Source organism: Oryx dammah, unplaced genomic scaffold, assembly GCF_014754425.2.
Source record: "Oryx dammah isolate SB20612 unplaced genomic scaffold, SCBI_Odam_1.1 HiC_scaffold_1, whole genome shotgun sequence".
NCBI classification, from domain to species: Eukaryota; Metazoa; Chordata; class Mammalia; order Artiodactyla; family Bovidae; genus Oryx; species Oryx dammah.
Genome location: NW_024070185.1, coordinates 5943332 through 5958568, shown reverse-complemented (window position 1 = coordinate 5958568; position 15237 = coordinate 5943332).

Sequence of the window (15237 nt, the reverse complement as noted above, 5' to 3'; positions counted from 1 at the left end):
GACCTTTAACTATGATCTATTGTGCGGCAGGGCCTGAAAGACGCACACGGGGTCCGCTTTATAGAGACTGCACTTGCCCTACACCGTTTTTCTTGAGATAATTATAAGTGTTTATTTTGGCTTTTAACAACTTTAATCACATTATTTAGCATGTTGCTGTTTTGCCTTCAAGTTAAATAAATGCAGAGTTCTTCTGAGAATGCTCCACAAGTTCACAGGTAGGGTGCTTTCACCAAGGACAAAGTCAAGGTATGAGATGGTGGTTAATTTTGCCAAAGTTTCAGGTATTCAAGGAGGCTTCCCTCCACAAACATGTAGACAAGTTATACCAAGAGACAGAGAATTGCTAAAGGAATAAGGTGTGATTGAACTAATTAAAATAGCACAGCTTTCCCTTTGCTTTGAGGTTCTGTTTTCAGTGGTTTTAAAAACTAAAATGGTTTTACAAGGAATCCTACAAAATGGCTTGCACCACCTTTGACAGCAAATTTTGCTGCAATTACCATATGGAATACAATGGCCCTTCTCTGAGTTATCTAGAACTCAGTTTAAAAATAACCTTAGCTGATCACAAAAGGTTCTGTAGTCACTGTTAAATTTGAGCAACTGTTGAAACATCATATTGTGCCAAACTGCACTTGATCACCCAGTAACAGCAGAACTATAACACACGTCAATGAATTCTGAAAATATCTTCCTCCAATGGAAACAGGTTTTAGCAAACCAAAAATGGTGATTCACCTTATTCCTAAATCCCCTCATTCAGTGGGCATGTGACTAAATTGGAGTATAGGTCTAGATTATTCAGTAAATATAAATTTAGTGCATAATAAAACATATGCCATTTTTCTGTCTTTAGTATTTTTACGTGATGCTGTCTGTGCATGCTTAGTCATTCAATTTTTGTGACATGACAGACTGTAACCCAGCAGGCTCTTCTGTTTATGGGATTTTTTTCCAGCCAAGAATACTGGAGTGGGTTGCCATTTCTTCTTCTAGGGGATCTTCCTGACACAGGGATCAAACCCGCATCTCCTGTGTCTCCTGCACTGCAGGAAGATTCTTTACTACTAAGCCATCATGCGTCCCCTGATGCTGTACATCCCATTATTAATTACACTAAAGTTTCAGAGTCAGATCTTTTCTTCTATATTACGTATTTCTAGCCTTTAAATTAGACACTTTAAAGTTTTTTTCTTAAAAAAACTAATGACAGGGACTTCCCCAGTAGTCTAGTGGTTAAGACTTCCCCTTCCAGTGCAGAAGAAGAGTTCTTCCTGCAGGTTTAATCCCTGGCCGGGGAGCTAAGTTCCCACTGCTTCATGGCCAAGAAACTAAAACATTAAAGAGGAAAAGAAAAAGGAAGCAATATTGTAACAAATTCAATAAAGACTTTAAAAAATTGTCCATATAAAAAAATCTTTTTAAAAAGTAAAACTAAAAACTAATGATGAACACTCTCTATTTTGCTTGGAATTGTTTTTTTCTTCCCAAAGCTCTCATACGGACATGCAAAATTGTTTAACATGCTAACAACTGAAATAGGGTGGCCAATGAAGGATATGGTTTCAAAATGATCAGTTTCATCAAACAGTCATTATTTCTTTAAATCCTCGTGTTTCTTTTTCATGAAAACCTGCAGGACAACTTGCAGCAAGACCATCAGATTCATGCTCTGTTTCACAAATCCAGGAGCAAATTATTCATAAATAAAAGTTCTCTGGGCATAATCTCTATCTCAAAGTTAGTAAATTCATGTCCAACAGATAATTCCCTGATTGATAAAATGAATATGGGAAACAAATATGGAAAAATTGAGTTTCTAGTGTAAATCAGTACTTTAAATGTCCTTAGGAACTAATAGAAATTCCAGAGTTTTATGTATACAAATACTGTTTAAACATACGTAGACAATGATTAAAAAGGGGGTTAATATTTTTAATGGTTGAAAGTTCCAAATCTAAACAAGCAATAGTCAGAACAAGCAAAAGTCAAAGTACCTGTGTATTTCAGTTTGGCTTTGCCACTAGAGATTAGCTTTGGCCAGGACCCCTTCATCATTTGAGTAAAAGTTCCAATTTTTCTTTGCTCCAGCAAACCCTCTCCTAACAGGCATCTCATACATCTCATAATTAAGAGACCTGGATTCTGGTCTTGTTTCTGCAATGACAAAGTGATAAAATCTTTAATCTGCTTTCGATTCAGCAGTAAGAATTTCTTATTTTTTCTGAGTTTATTGCTCTTTAAGTTAGATTATGCTAATTGAATTTTTTTAATGAAACATTAATTTTCTCACTTCATCCTACCTGTGCTCAGTTGCTCAGTTTTGTTCAACTCTTTGCAACCCCCTGGACTGTAGCCTGCCGGCTCCTCTCTCCGGCAAGAATACTGGAGTGGCCATTTCCTTCCCCAAGGGATCTTCCTGAACCAGGGATCTAACCCGAATCTCCTGCATTGGCAGGCAGGGTCTTTATAACTGGTACCACCTAGGAAGCCAGATTTCATCCTGCCTAGCAAGGATGTATCACAGAGAAAACTATAGAGTGGAAAAACATAAAAGCGAGCACAACAAAGTAGTTCATAGAAAACTGAAAAGCTTCCGCACTAATTGGTTTTTGCTGTGATTCACATCAAATTGTGAGTTTTTTCTTAATAGTTCTGATCTGAGAGGATTAGACCAGCTTCTAATTCCTCTACAATGCTGGATACCAGAATATACTAGACCAACGTCTTCAAAGTTATTTTGAGCAAAGTTATTTTGCCACATCTGTGGCAACTTTGAATTTTATATGGCAATAATTTTATAAACAACTCAGCCCATAATGATGACATTTCTTTGCCAAGATAATCTAAAATTTCAAAACAATTATCATTAAAAACTCAAAACAGAATTCCCTGGTGGTCCAGTAGTTAGAACCCCTCATTTTCACTGCTGAGGGTACAGGTTCAATACCTGGTTGAGGAACTAAGGTCGTGCAAGGTAGGCAGTACAACCATATTGAAAATAAATAAGCCAATACCCAACAGAAGTTTTAGTGGGAGCTGGCAAAGTTTTTTTAACTATAAAATTTACCCATTAGAGTAAATGCACCAGACAACTATAAAATACAATTGAAGGACAACTTGCTATACCAATTGTCAACTCATTCTATTCCCCTACAACAGTGTTCACGGTATAGTGTTTAACAACATTGGCCAAGGATAGCAATACTTAGCTATTTACTAGCTCAGTAACCTTGGACAAGTCATTAACCTCTTTGGATCTCAGTTTCCAAATATACAAAATGGTGATAATAATGTTGATTACCACATAGGGTTGCTGTGAAAATTAGATGAATGGTGCCAGGCACTTAATAAGGATTCAATAAATATCAGAGGTTATTGTTATTAAGGACTGTCACTATGGAGTTAAAACAGTATGAAGAATACATTAAAAAGAAAAAAAAAAAAACCAATGGAACAAAAGAGAAACTCCTCAAAGAAAGGGATGATTCTATGGGGATTTAGTCAATGAAAATGTTGTCATTAAAATCTGTGCATAAAAGGTTCATTATTAAGCAAAGCGAAAAGAAAGCAACTTTTGTAACAAAATATTTGCAACGTATTTAGCAGAGACAGAACTAAATTTCATAATATATGAAAACTTCAAACTATCACAGGAAAATGGGCAAAAATTATAAATGGGAAAATACTAAACACTAGTAAACATGCATAATCATACTCATCATAATTAATAAAGGAAATGGAATTAAAATGTTAAGATATGCTTTACCCATATTATTGAAATCTCAACTTTTTCAACCTTATTGAAAGATTTATAATAACGAGGGTCCATACGGTTTGGGAAATAAAAAATCAGTATGTTATTAGTAAAGCACACCATGGAAACAGCTACAGAAATTGTAACGCACGAGTTACTTGACTCAACAATTTTATTTATAGGAATCTCCCTTATAGAAAGACAGATAGATGTACCGAATATTTATTCTTTGTAGTAGTATAAAAAATAAAAACAACTTAAACATCCAGCAACAGGGAAATGCTGAAATAAAGTATGAAATAGTCATTCAAGGAATGTTAAAAAGCATTACATAAACAAAATAAGATATAAGAAAATGTCTGTCAGTTATTATCAAGTATTTGTAGATTTTTAAAAACTGCATTTCTAAGCATGTATCAATGCCTAGAAAAAAGTCTGGAGATACACACAGGAATAATAGTTATTTCCAGAGGGGGAAAGGGACTGGAATATTAGGACACTTTTAAGGAGGCCTATTTTTACATATCTAAATCACTTGTAATTTTCAAAGTAATCAGGCATTTCTTTTATATTTAAAAAATTAAAAGACAAGATATTAATAACTGGGGCTCCCTGGTGACTCAGACAGTAAAGAATCCGCCTGCGATGCAGGAGGCTTGGGTTCAATCCCTGAATTGGGGAGATCCCCTGTAGAAAGAAAGGGCAAACCACTTCAGTATTCTTGCCTGGGAAATCCCATGGACTCCAGTATTCTTGCCTGGGATCCCACGGCGGGCTACAGGACCTCAAAGAGTCAGACACGACTAAGTAATACTGAGCACACAGAATATAAGAGAAGCTTTACTTTCCCCTGATTTCATGTTCACATGTAGAAGGACATCCATTCAGGCAACATTTCTGGCCACACTACCCTTACATTAATTATTTTCCAAGGGAGAAACAACAGATGAGTGTGGAACAAAAAGTAGGCAGGTATGGATGAGCTTTCTACCTCTTCCTCTTTGAGGTCTGACCATATGCTTATGTTCTGGTTTACTGTTGGTCATGCCATCAATTTAGTGGTCAATAGGAAGGTGGTCAGTGGTTGTCCAGAACTCCCTTGACTGAAAAAGTATCGTGTCTAATGCTTAGGTTCTACTAGGAAAACCACCATTACCATATACCTAAGCCATGGAACCCAGCCTTTGTCAGCAACAAAACATCACTTTGATCTTCACATGCTTGATTCTCAGCTCTGTCTTCCGGTTCATCTCTCAAATGGTTCCAAACCTTAGAAGATTTGAGTGGTTTCATTTATTATTAGTACCTAACTTCAGATGCTTCCAGAGTGACATTGCAAACTTTATACCAGGATTTCATCCATTGATTTATCAGCAACACTAGGCTTCCCTGGTGGCTCAGTGGTAAAGAATCCGCTTGCTAACGCAGGAGACACTGGTTCCATCCCTGGTCCACAATGATCCCACACACCACAGGAAAACTAATCCCATGCACCACAACTATTGAATCTGTGCTCTAGAACTGGGGAACTGCAACTAACGAAGCCCATGAGGCACAACTAGTGAAGCTCTTCTTCCCTGAGAGCCCACGCTCTGCAACAAGAGAGGCCACCACAATGAAAAGCCCCTGTACCGCAGCTAAAGAGCAGTTGCTGCTCACTGCAGCTAGAGAAAAAGCCCGTGCAGCCACCAAGATCCAGCACACCCAGAAATAAGTAAATAAATTTTTTTTTTTTTAAATAGCAACACTGAGTGAGGCTCTCAACATACAAATGGCTCCAAAATAATGAAATCTACACATCAGGAGCCCATAGTGGTTTGTGGGAGACAGACATTAACAAATACAGATAGCTTTCTTTCAGGCAGCAGACAAGTCAGGAATAGGTACATGGAGGATGTGACAAAAGGTCAATTTTGAAAGATAAAAAGAAATTCATGGGGTTGGTGATGGGGGGAGGTGAGGATATGGCAGAGGGAACAACATAAGAAGGAGGAAAGTTTGGGAGAGCGTGGTGCATTCAGGGAACTCTATGAAGTTTGGAATAAGTGAAGTACAGGGTACCTAATGGAATGATGAGAACCAAAGCTGAAAAAAGATCATCAAAACTGCACATGCAACACGTTTGTCTTGAATATGATGGTGAAATCTTTCAGGAATTTTTAACTCTGAAGTAAAAACGATAAATTTTGCATTTTAGATCACTCTGATGGCATGTAAAGGATGTTTCTTCATTCTTCTAGAGTTTATTCTTATAACTCATTTCAATATAAATTCCTACCAAGATGTGAGAAGTCAGGAAATACTGAAAATTAGCTACAGCCTCCTGAAGAATTTGGGCTGCAACTAGGTACAAGATTGGTAACACACTGTTCTGCCAGCCTCTCAAAACTAATATTAACCAAGATTTATTTTTTTCTACTTTTTATTTTGTTAATTTTTACAAGTGTCCCAAAAGACTGGTTGAAATTATTTCTTTTTCCGTCTTATACAAGAAAATAGTCATAAAAGACTTAAAGAGTTTGAATCAAATACAAGTCAAGAACCAAGCCTAAGTTTGGATAACTCTTAAATTTGAATAAGATTATTATTGGGTTTGCCAAAAATGTTTGCTCCAGTTTTTTTGTAAGATTGTATGTCAGAAATCAACACAAAGCAATTATCCTCAACTAAAAAATAATTTTTAAAAGATTGTACCACAAACCTCAAATGAACTTTTTAGCCAACCTAATACAATGACAGGTGATTTTTCTTCCATATCAGAAAATTTTCCCATTACAATACTTTTTCCTGTAGTCATATAATAAAGTGATTACGTTTTGAAATATAAAATCTAATTATGTTTTGAAATATAAATTCAGCCCCAAGTCTGAATTCAAAATCAGATGAAATTAGTGTAAAACAGATTTTTTTCAGAGAAATGTAGTGCATATTTTAATTCCTTTCTAAAATTTTCATATGCTTCTCTCCTTGGAGGTAAATAGTTCCTTTTGGAACTCTAAGGGATTCATACTGGCTTGTAAATGCCCTGAAAGACTGGATACCAGGCTAAATAAAACAGTACAAACGTTTTAGTAAACTTCCTGGGTCATGTCATGACTTCTACATATTGAAAGAGGCGCACGGTGCCAAACTGTTTGAAAGTCTAGAGATTCATGGTGAACAGCTTTGAAAGAATGGTAGTCTCATTATGTAACCCTTGGCAACCTTTGAACCCTTGAGCATTAATCGTGTGTGTGTAAAGGCTTTGCGTGTGTGCTCAGTCATGTCAGACTCTTTGCGCCTCCATGGACTGTAGCCTGCCAGGCTCCTCTGTGCATGGGATTTCCCAGGCAAGAATACTGGAGTGGGGTGCCATTTCCTTCTCCAGGGGATCTTTCTGACCCAGGGATCAAACCCATGTCTCTTGTGTCTCCTGTGTGGCAGGCAGATTCTTTACCACTAGCACCACCTAGGAAATGCTCTACCAAAAGGAAAAAATCCTGGAACTCATTTCTGATCTTTTTCCTCTGATCTTTCATTGGCACAACTTCACTGGTTGCAGTGGGCTGTCATGCTTCATACTTGGAACTAAGTGGTAGCATTATATATACATTTTAGTGATTAAAAAATGTTATTTTCTAATTCCATTTTCCTATAGTGTAGGGAAGAGCAAGGATTCCTTTTCATCTCTTGTAAAACTTACCAAGGATGTGTCCATGTCTCCTTCCAAATGTCAGACCTGTTAGCATGTTGTGATGGTTCTGCAACCATTATCATATCTATAATATCTTATTAATTTGAATTGTAGTATAATTTTGGGCTTCCCTGGTTGCTCAATGGTAAAGAGTCCACCTGCTAATACAGGAGACGCAGGTTCTATTCCTGGGTCAGGAGGATCCCCTGAAGGAGGAAATGGCAACCCACCCCAGTTTTCTTGCCTGGGGAATCCCATGGACATAGGAGCCTGGCGGGCTACAGTCCATGGGGTCTGTAGTCCAAAAGAGCTGGACACAACTTTGCAACTAAACGACAGCAATAATTTTGACACCCGACCACAAGCTTCGGTTCAGAAGTTCAACCTATATTTCTATGATATATATAATAAATATCTGTTTAAGTAGTAACCTTACCGAAAATAGCTGACACAATGAAGTATAAACTATTATGGATTTCTTCTGAGTAAATATGGCACATAGTGTTCATGTCACTATACATGTGCACCTCTCATGTCTATGCATGACTGTGGAGTATTTAATTTCCCTAGACAGAGGTTAAGCAGTTACCTTTCAGTAAAATGTGAGCAAAATTTACACTGCACCCTGACAGGTTTTTTTTTCCCTTTTATCCACTTCTGATGCCAAGGAACTATAAAGGGACATGGTCTTAACCATACACCATCTGTGCTCCCTGCGTGCGGGGAGTGATGACTGGATGGCAAAAGCTTTGATTCTACAAACATCAGAGTTGGAAGAAGGATCCAGGGAGGTGACAATCTGTGAGATAAAACGAAGAATGATATAAGCTGCTCCCCCCCTAAATTCCTAATAACCCTTTATGAGATTCTAATGTGTTCGGTTAACTTGAGTTTTCCTTTGTGTTTATTTCCATCTTGAAGCCACTCCACACTTACTGAGTTTGGCTGGATCACCGGTCCTGAAATACCATCATAAAGTCAGTTGTGGAAGGCATGCCAGCTCAAAGTCTAGACCTAGAAGTTTCAGATAAGGGTACTACAAGCCCTCATTCAAACGTTTACAAGACTGTAAGCTGCTTGAAATTAACACCATATTTCTGCTATAAAATTATACATAAAAAGTGTTAAATACCTCCTACAAGTGCCTTGGACTTCACTTCAAAAAGATGGCAACTAATAATTTGAATATCATTAAATAACTAAAGGGAACATATCTTTTGATTAATGTTAGTGTCATTTTCTTGGCAATCATCTTCTCAATTATCATCAAAGGACTACCTGGGATGGCAAATTCAAAACTCGTTACAAGCAGTTTTTTTGCTAAATTAATTGTTGAATTCATATAGGACCATATGGCTGCCAGCCATGTTCTATTGAAGTGGTTTGCCTGTAAAATGGAGAAAACATATTTCTATTCCCAGGAGGAAAAGGGGAAAAAAAATAAACTCTAAGTCACAAAACAAAACAAAATTTTAATAGCCTAGAGAAGTCTAGCTATCCTGGGCATGTGGGCTTGACCAACTTAGAAAAAGTATCCCAATATGAGTTCTCATCGACTGGGAAATAGACTGAATCTTCAGTTCTATTGTGCGTTTCTTCCTCTCCTCACTTCTTGCAGATGGTAACAATCATAATGATAGTATTTCTTGCCATTGCATAGCAACAAATGCAACGCATCAGTGAAGCTTCTTTCTAAAATAAGTAAAAGATCAATAGAAACCTAAGTGTAATTAGAGTACTTATTTGAGGAAAAATGATAACCCAGAGCCAGACATGAAGTTCTCTGATATTTTAAAGGGAAAGCATTCAAAGCAGAGCAGCCAGATTTGCCTCAGGCATTCTTCAACCATGTCCACAGGGCTCTGGAGAGAGACGCCAGGACAAGGTCCTCTTCTGATGGAGGCCAGGGAGTATGATCATCTCAGAGAGAAGCAAGCACCACAGACACATGCAGATGCCAAGAACATCCACACCTCAGCCTGTAACTTCACCCCTCAACTTCATTCACTGTGCGTTACTCATCTATGGGGTATCAATTGCACTGTCTCCGATGTAAACCACATAAATAAAAGTTCAAGGACTAAATGAATGAGTGAATAAGACTTAGAAAATGAACTCATGGTTGCCAAGGGGAAGGAATAAATAGGGAGTTTGAAATCGACATGTACACACTGCTATATTACAATAGCCAAGACACGGAAGCAACCTCAATGTCCATCGACAGAGGAATGGATAAAGAAGGTGTGGTACATATATACAATGGAATATTACTTGGCCGTTAAAAAGAATGAAATAACGCCATCTGCAGCAACATGTCATACTGAATGAAGTCAGAGAAGGGGAAATATCATATGACATCCCTTGTATGTGGAACCTAAAAATAAATGATACAAATTAACTTATTTATGAAACAGAAACAGACTCACAGACTCAGAGAAAGAACTTATGGTTGCTGGGGGAAAGGGATAGTTTGGGAGTTTGGGATGGACATGTACACACTGCTATATTTAAAATGGATAAACAACAAGGACCTACTGTATGGCATATGGAACTCTGCTCAGTGTAATGTGGCAGCCAGGATGGCAGTTTGGGAGAGAATGGATACATGTGTATATGTATGGCTGAGTCCCTTTGCTGGTCACCTGAAACTATCATAATTGTGTTAATTAGCTATACTCCAATATAAAATAAAAAGGTTTTTTAAAAAATGAATGAGTGAATAACATCAATGACCTGATCATTGATCAAAATGAGCAAAGGGGTACCAAAAAAAAAAAAAAAAAAAGAAGCCCACATTGGACTAAAATGTTCAATCTATTAAAAAATAAAACTTTCATCTCTTGGTAATAGTCTCTTATTAGAATACTACTATGTTTATGGGAAATTAAATACCTGTAAAACATCACCATCCCTGGATCCAGCTCTCTTTTCCTCTATGGCTGATACCTCTTTTCCTCCTTAGATCTCCAGGGTTATGGAAGAACAGAGCACTTCTAAATGCGTTATATTTGTGGTTAGGGCTGGCACAATAATACAGCTCCACATTGATTTTACTGGTGATTTCCTTTCTATAGTATTATAAAGAAAACTAAAATTAGGAACACATGACTATTGGTTATTCTAAATGACCCCAAAATTTTTTGCCACTTTAATAAGCATAACTTGGCAAACAAATCTAGCCAACCAAGACTAGTTAAATGAGCCAAGTGTTTATAACATGGTTTAATGACTAATTGTGCGTAACTTTATTTTAATGATTTTGTTTTTCCACTGAGTACGGTGAACAAGAGCCATGCCAGAAGGGCACACTGACCCCTTCTAATCTCTAACAGATCTGTTATTAGCCTAATAAGGACCTGGGGCTGGACATTTGGTGATGTGTGGTATAATTTTAGTACTGACCATTTGAATGTTCATAACAAAGAGGATGGAGAGAATGGGAAATTACAATTTAATAATACAAAAAAATCAAAGGTGGGGAAAATGTCTACATAGTCAAAAGCCCACTAACTTTACATTTAGTTGGGATGCTGAGGTCTTTGCATCATTGACTCTTAAGCAAAGATGCATAACTCTATACTAAGAACTCCTCTCTGTGAAAGGAAAATATAATAAAATATACAGAAAATTGAGAGAAAATTCAACTCACATTTAATTTTTCTTCATAATCTACCTAATACAGCACCAACATTTATTAACAAAAATGTTGTATTTTTCTTGTTAATAAAATAGAGAAAAATCTGTAGGAGCAGAGGCATATGACAATAGGTGATCACAGATAAAGGATATTAATTATACAAGTATTTATTCAATGTCTACCAGTCTCACTTTATATCACATTGTTTTTGTCATGTATTTTCCCAGATAATTAAGAATTCCAGAATCCTTCTTGCTTGACCATACATTGTCACAAAGAAGGCACCAAAATGGAATCTACAAGGAGAAACATATCACAGACTAGTAGTGAACATATACAAGTAAGAAATTGCAGTTCAGATGATAAAATGGAATGAGATTATCAGCAGGGACATTGGTCCATTGAAGGTAAAGATAGGAAGACAGCAAAAGGAAGATCTGGGAAGTCCTGACAGAGAAATAACCCTGAGACTAGGTCTCAAAGATGAATAAGAACTATCTGAAAGCCTCTTTCAAGTATTCTCTTCATTTTCAAATATCTATTATAAGTCTTAGGGCTTCCCAGATAGCACTAGTGGTAAAAAGAAACAAACAAACAAACAAAATGCCGGCCAATGGTGGAGACATAAGAAACAAGGGTTTGATCCCTGGCTTGGGAAGATCCCCTGGAGGAGGAAATGGCAACCCACTGCAGTATTCTTGCCTGGGAAATCCCATGGACAGAGGAGCCTGACAGGCTACAGTCCATGGGGTCGCAAAAGACTGGGACACGGCTGAGCATTCAGGCATGCACCAATTCCATGCATACTTTCTTTTAAAGCTAAATTATCATAGAGAATTCATTCTTTACTCTAGAATGCACTGTAAAGTAAACAAATGCAGTACCTACAGTTGAGAGGCCTCCATATCAGCTAGGGTAGCCTTTAGGCTCCTCAGTTCAGTTCAGTCACTCAGTCGTGTCTCAATCTTTGCAACTCTATGGACTGCAGCACACCAGACTTCCCTGTCCATCACAGCTCCTAGAGCTTAATCAAACTCATGTCCATTGAGTAGGTGATGCCATCCAACCATCTCATCCCCTGAAATCCTCTTCTCCTGCCGCCTTCAATCTTTCCCAGAATCAAGGTCTTCTCCAATAAGTCAGCTCTACGCAGCAGGTGGCCAAATTATAAGAGCTTCAGCTTCAGCATCAGTCCTTCCAATGAATATTCAGGGCTGATTTCCTTTAGGATTAACTGATTGGATCTCCTTGCAGTCCAAGGAACTCTCAAGAGTCTTCTCCAACACCACAGTTCAAGAGCATCAAATCTTAGGTGATCAGCTTTCTTTATAGTCCAACTCTCATATCCATAAGGAGAAGGAAATGGCAACCCACTCCAGTGTTCTTGCCTGGAGAATCCCAGGGATGGGGGAGCCTGGTGGGCTGCCGTCTGTGGGGTCACACAGTCGGACACGACTGAAGTGACTTAGCAGCAGCAGCAGCCGCAGCATATCCATACATGACTACTGGAAAAACCATAGCTTTGACAAGACAGAACTTTGTTGGCAAAGAAATGTCTCTGCTTTTTAGTATGCTTAGGTTGGTGATAGCTTTTCTTCCAAAGAGCAAGCATCTTTTAATTTCATGGCTGTAGTCACCATCTGCAGTGATTTTGGAGTCCAAAAAATAAAATTTGTCCCTATTTCCATTGTTTGCTCATCTATTTGCCATGAAGTGATGGGACTGTATGCCATGATCTTAGTGTTCCCAATGTCGAGTTTTAACTCAACTTTTTCACTCTCCTCTTTCACTTTCATCAAGAGCTCTTTAGTTCCTCTTCACTTTCTGCCATAAGGGTGGTGTCATCTGCATATCTGAAGTTATTGATATTTCTCCCTGCAATCTTGATTCCAGCTTGTGCTTCATTCAGCCCAGCATTTAGCATGATGTACTCTGCATATAAGTTAAATAAGCAGGGTGACAATATACAGCCTTGACATACTCCTTTCGTGATTTGGAACCAGTCTGTTGTTAAATGTCCAGTTCTGACTGTTGCTTCTTGACCTGCATACAGATTTCTCAGGAGGCAGGTCAGGTGACCAGATATTCCCATCTCTTTAAGAATTTTCCATAGTTTGTTGTGATCCACACAGTCAAAGGCTTTGACATAGTCAATAAAGCAGAAATAGATGTCTTTCTAGAACTCTCTTGCTTTTTTGATGATCAAACGGATGTTGGCAATTTCATCTCTGGTTCCTCTGCCTTTTATAAATCCAGCCTGAACATCTGGAAATTCATGGTTCACGTACTATTGAAGCCTGATTTGGAAAATTTTGTGCATAACTTTGCTAGCATGTGAGATGAGTGCAATTGTGCAGTAGTTTGAACATTCTTTGGCATTGCCTTTCTTTGGGATTGAAACGAAAACTGACCTTTTCCAGTCCTGTGGTCACTGCTGAGTTTTCCAAATTTGCTGGCATATTAAGTGCAGCACTTTAACAGCATCATCTTTTAGGATTTGAAATAGCTCAACTGAAATTCCATCACCTCCACTAGCTTTGGGCTCCTAACCTACTTTTGAAGGGAGATATATGTGTCTTCAGTACAATTGGATGATGCTGCACCCTCAAGTGGAGATTGTTAACAATCAGAGGCCAGAGAGGTGTTATTCAAGTACTTCATTCTGAGGACAGCTCAGAAATGCCCTTGTGTGTCCAGGAGACCCAACATCAGTAATAGTCCTTGTTAGGTACACACCACTGAGCCTACCTCCAAGAGTGGCGGCTGCAGGATACATGCTTGCTTTAAAGAGTTTATAACTCTTTCTCAGCCTCAGTCATTAAAGCAATCTGAAATCACACCAGTGGTGTGGTTCAAATTTTATTTTCCATTTGGGAAATAATTTCTGAGATATCAAAGTGACCTGGTAATGTAATTTCCAAAAGCAGATTAAGTGTTAAAACTAATTTATAATCTTGTAAATACATTTTGCTTGTTGTTTAACTAACAATAGGGAGAAGGTGAAGGCACCCCACTCCAGTAGTCTTGCCTGGAAAATCTCATGGACAGAGGAGCCTGGTAGGCTGCAGTCCATGGGGTCACGAAGTCGGACACGACTGAGTAACTTCACTTTCACTTTTCACTTTCATGCATTGGAGAAGAAAATGGCAACCCACTCCAGTGTTCTTGCCTGGAGAATCCCAGGGATGAGGGAGCCTGGTGGGCTGCCATCTGTGGGGTCACACAGAGTCGGACACGACTGAAGTGACTTAGCTTAGCTTAACTAACAATAGGGGCTTCCCCGGTGGCTCAGACGGTGAAGAATCTGCCTACAGTGCAGGAGACCTGGGTTCGATGCTTGGGTGGAGAAGATCCCCTGGAGAAGAGGATGACTACCCACTCCAGTATTCTTGCTGGGGAAATTCCATAGATGGAGGAGCCCAGAGACCTACAGTCCATGGGGTTGCAAAGAGTCAGACATGACTGAGCGACTAACACTTTCACTTTCATTTCACTAACTAACAATAACGCTTTCATCAGCTGACTCTCACCAAATTGATGGAAATAGTGAGGCAGTAAATACAGAAAAAGCAAAGTTCAGGTGAAGTTCAGGTCTTTGCTTTTCCCTACAACTTTTGGGTGAGTTACTCCTTTTTCAATTTCATTGGGAAATTTCGTAATGGAAGGTGGATTGCTTCTCACCACTCCTCACCCCTTATATAGAAAACAGAATGTAAAAATCAAATCTCCATAGTCCAAATGAAATACGATGGCAATTATCTGGGTCATTCAAGGGAAACCAGCGTGTTAGCGGTGATTTGGGAAAAGTTCTTTTTTTACTTGAATTACATATAGAGTTGCCTCAATTACTTTACCACTTTATTTTTTCTAAGTCACCGTACAGTTATTCTAAGGCCAGAAATATCCTGTTTTAAAGAGCATATTTGATGTCCTTTCATATATAAGCCATTGATAAACCTAAAAAATAATCTTAGCCAATCAAATACTTTAAACCAAGACATATACACAGATAAACATTTTTATCATAGGAGTTTGTGCTTTTCTATATAGATCATCACCCTCATCACTATCCATAATGAATTTTACAGGATTTTTCACATTACTTCCTTAAATAGTTGTGCTGTGCTGTGCTGTGCTGTGCTGTGCTGTGCTGTGCTGTGCTGTGCT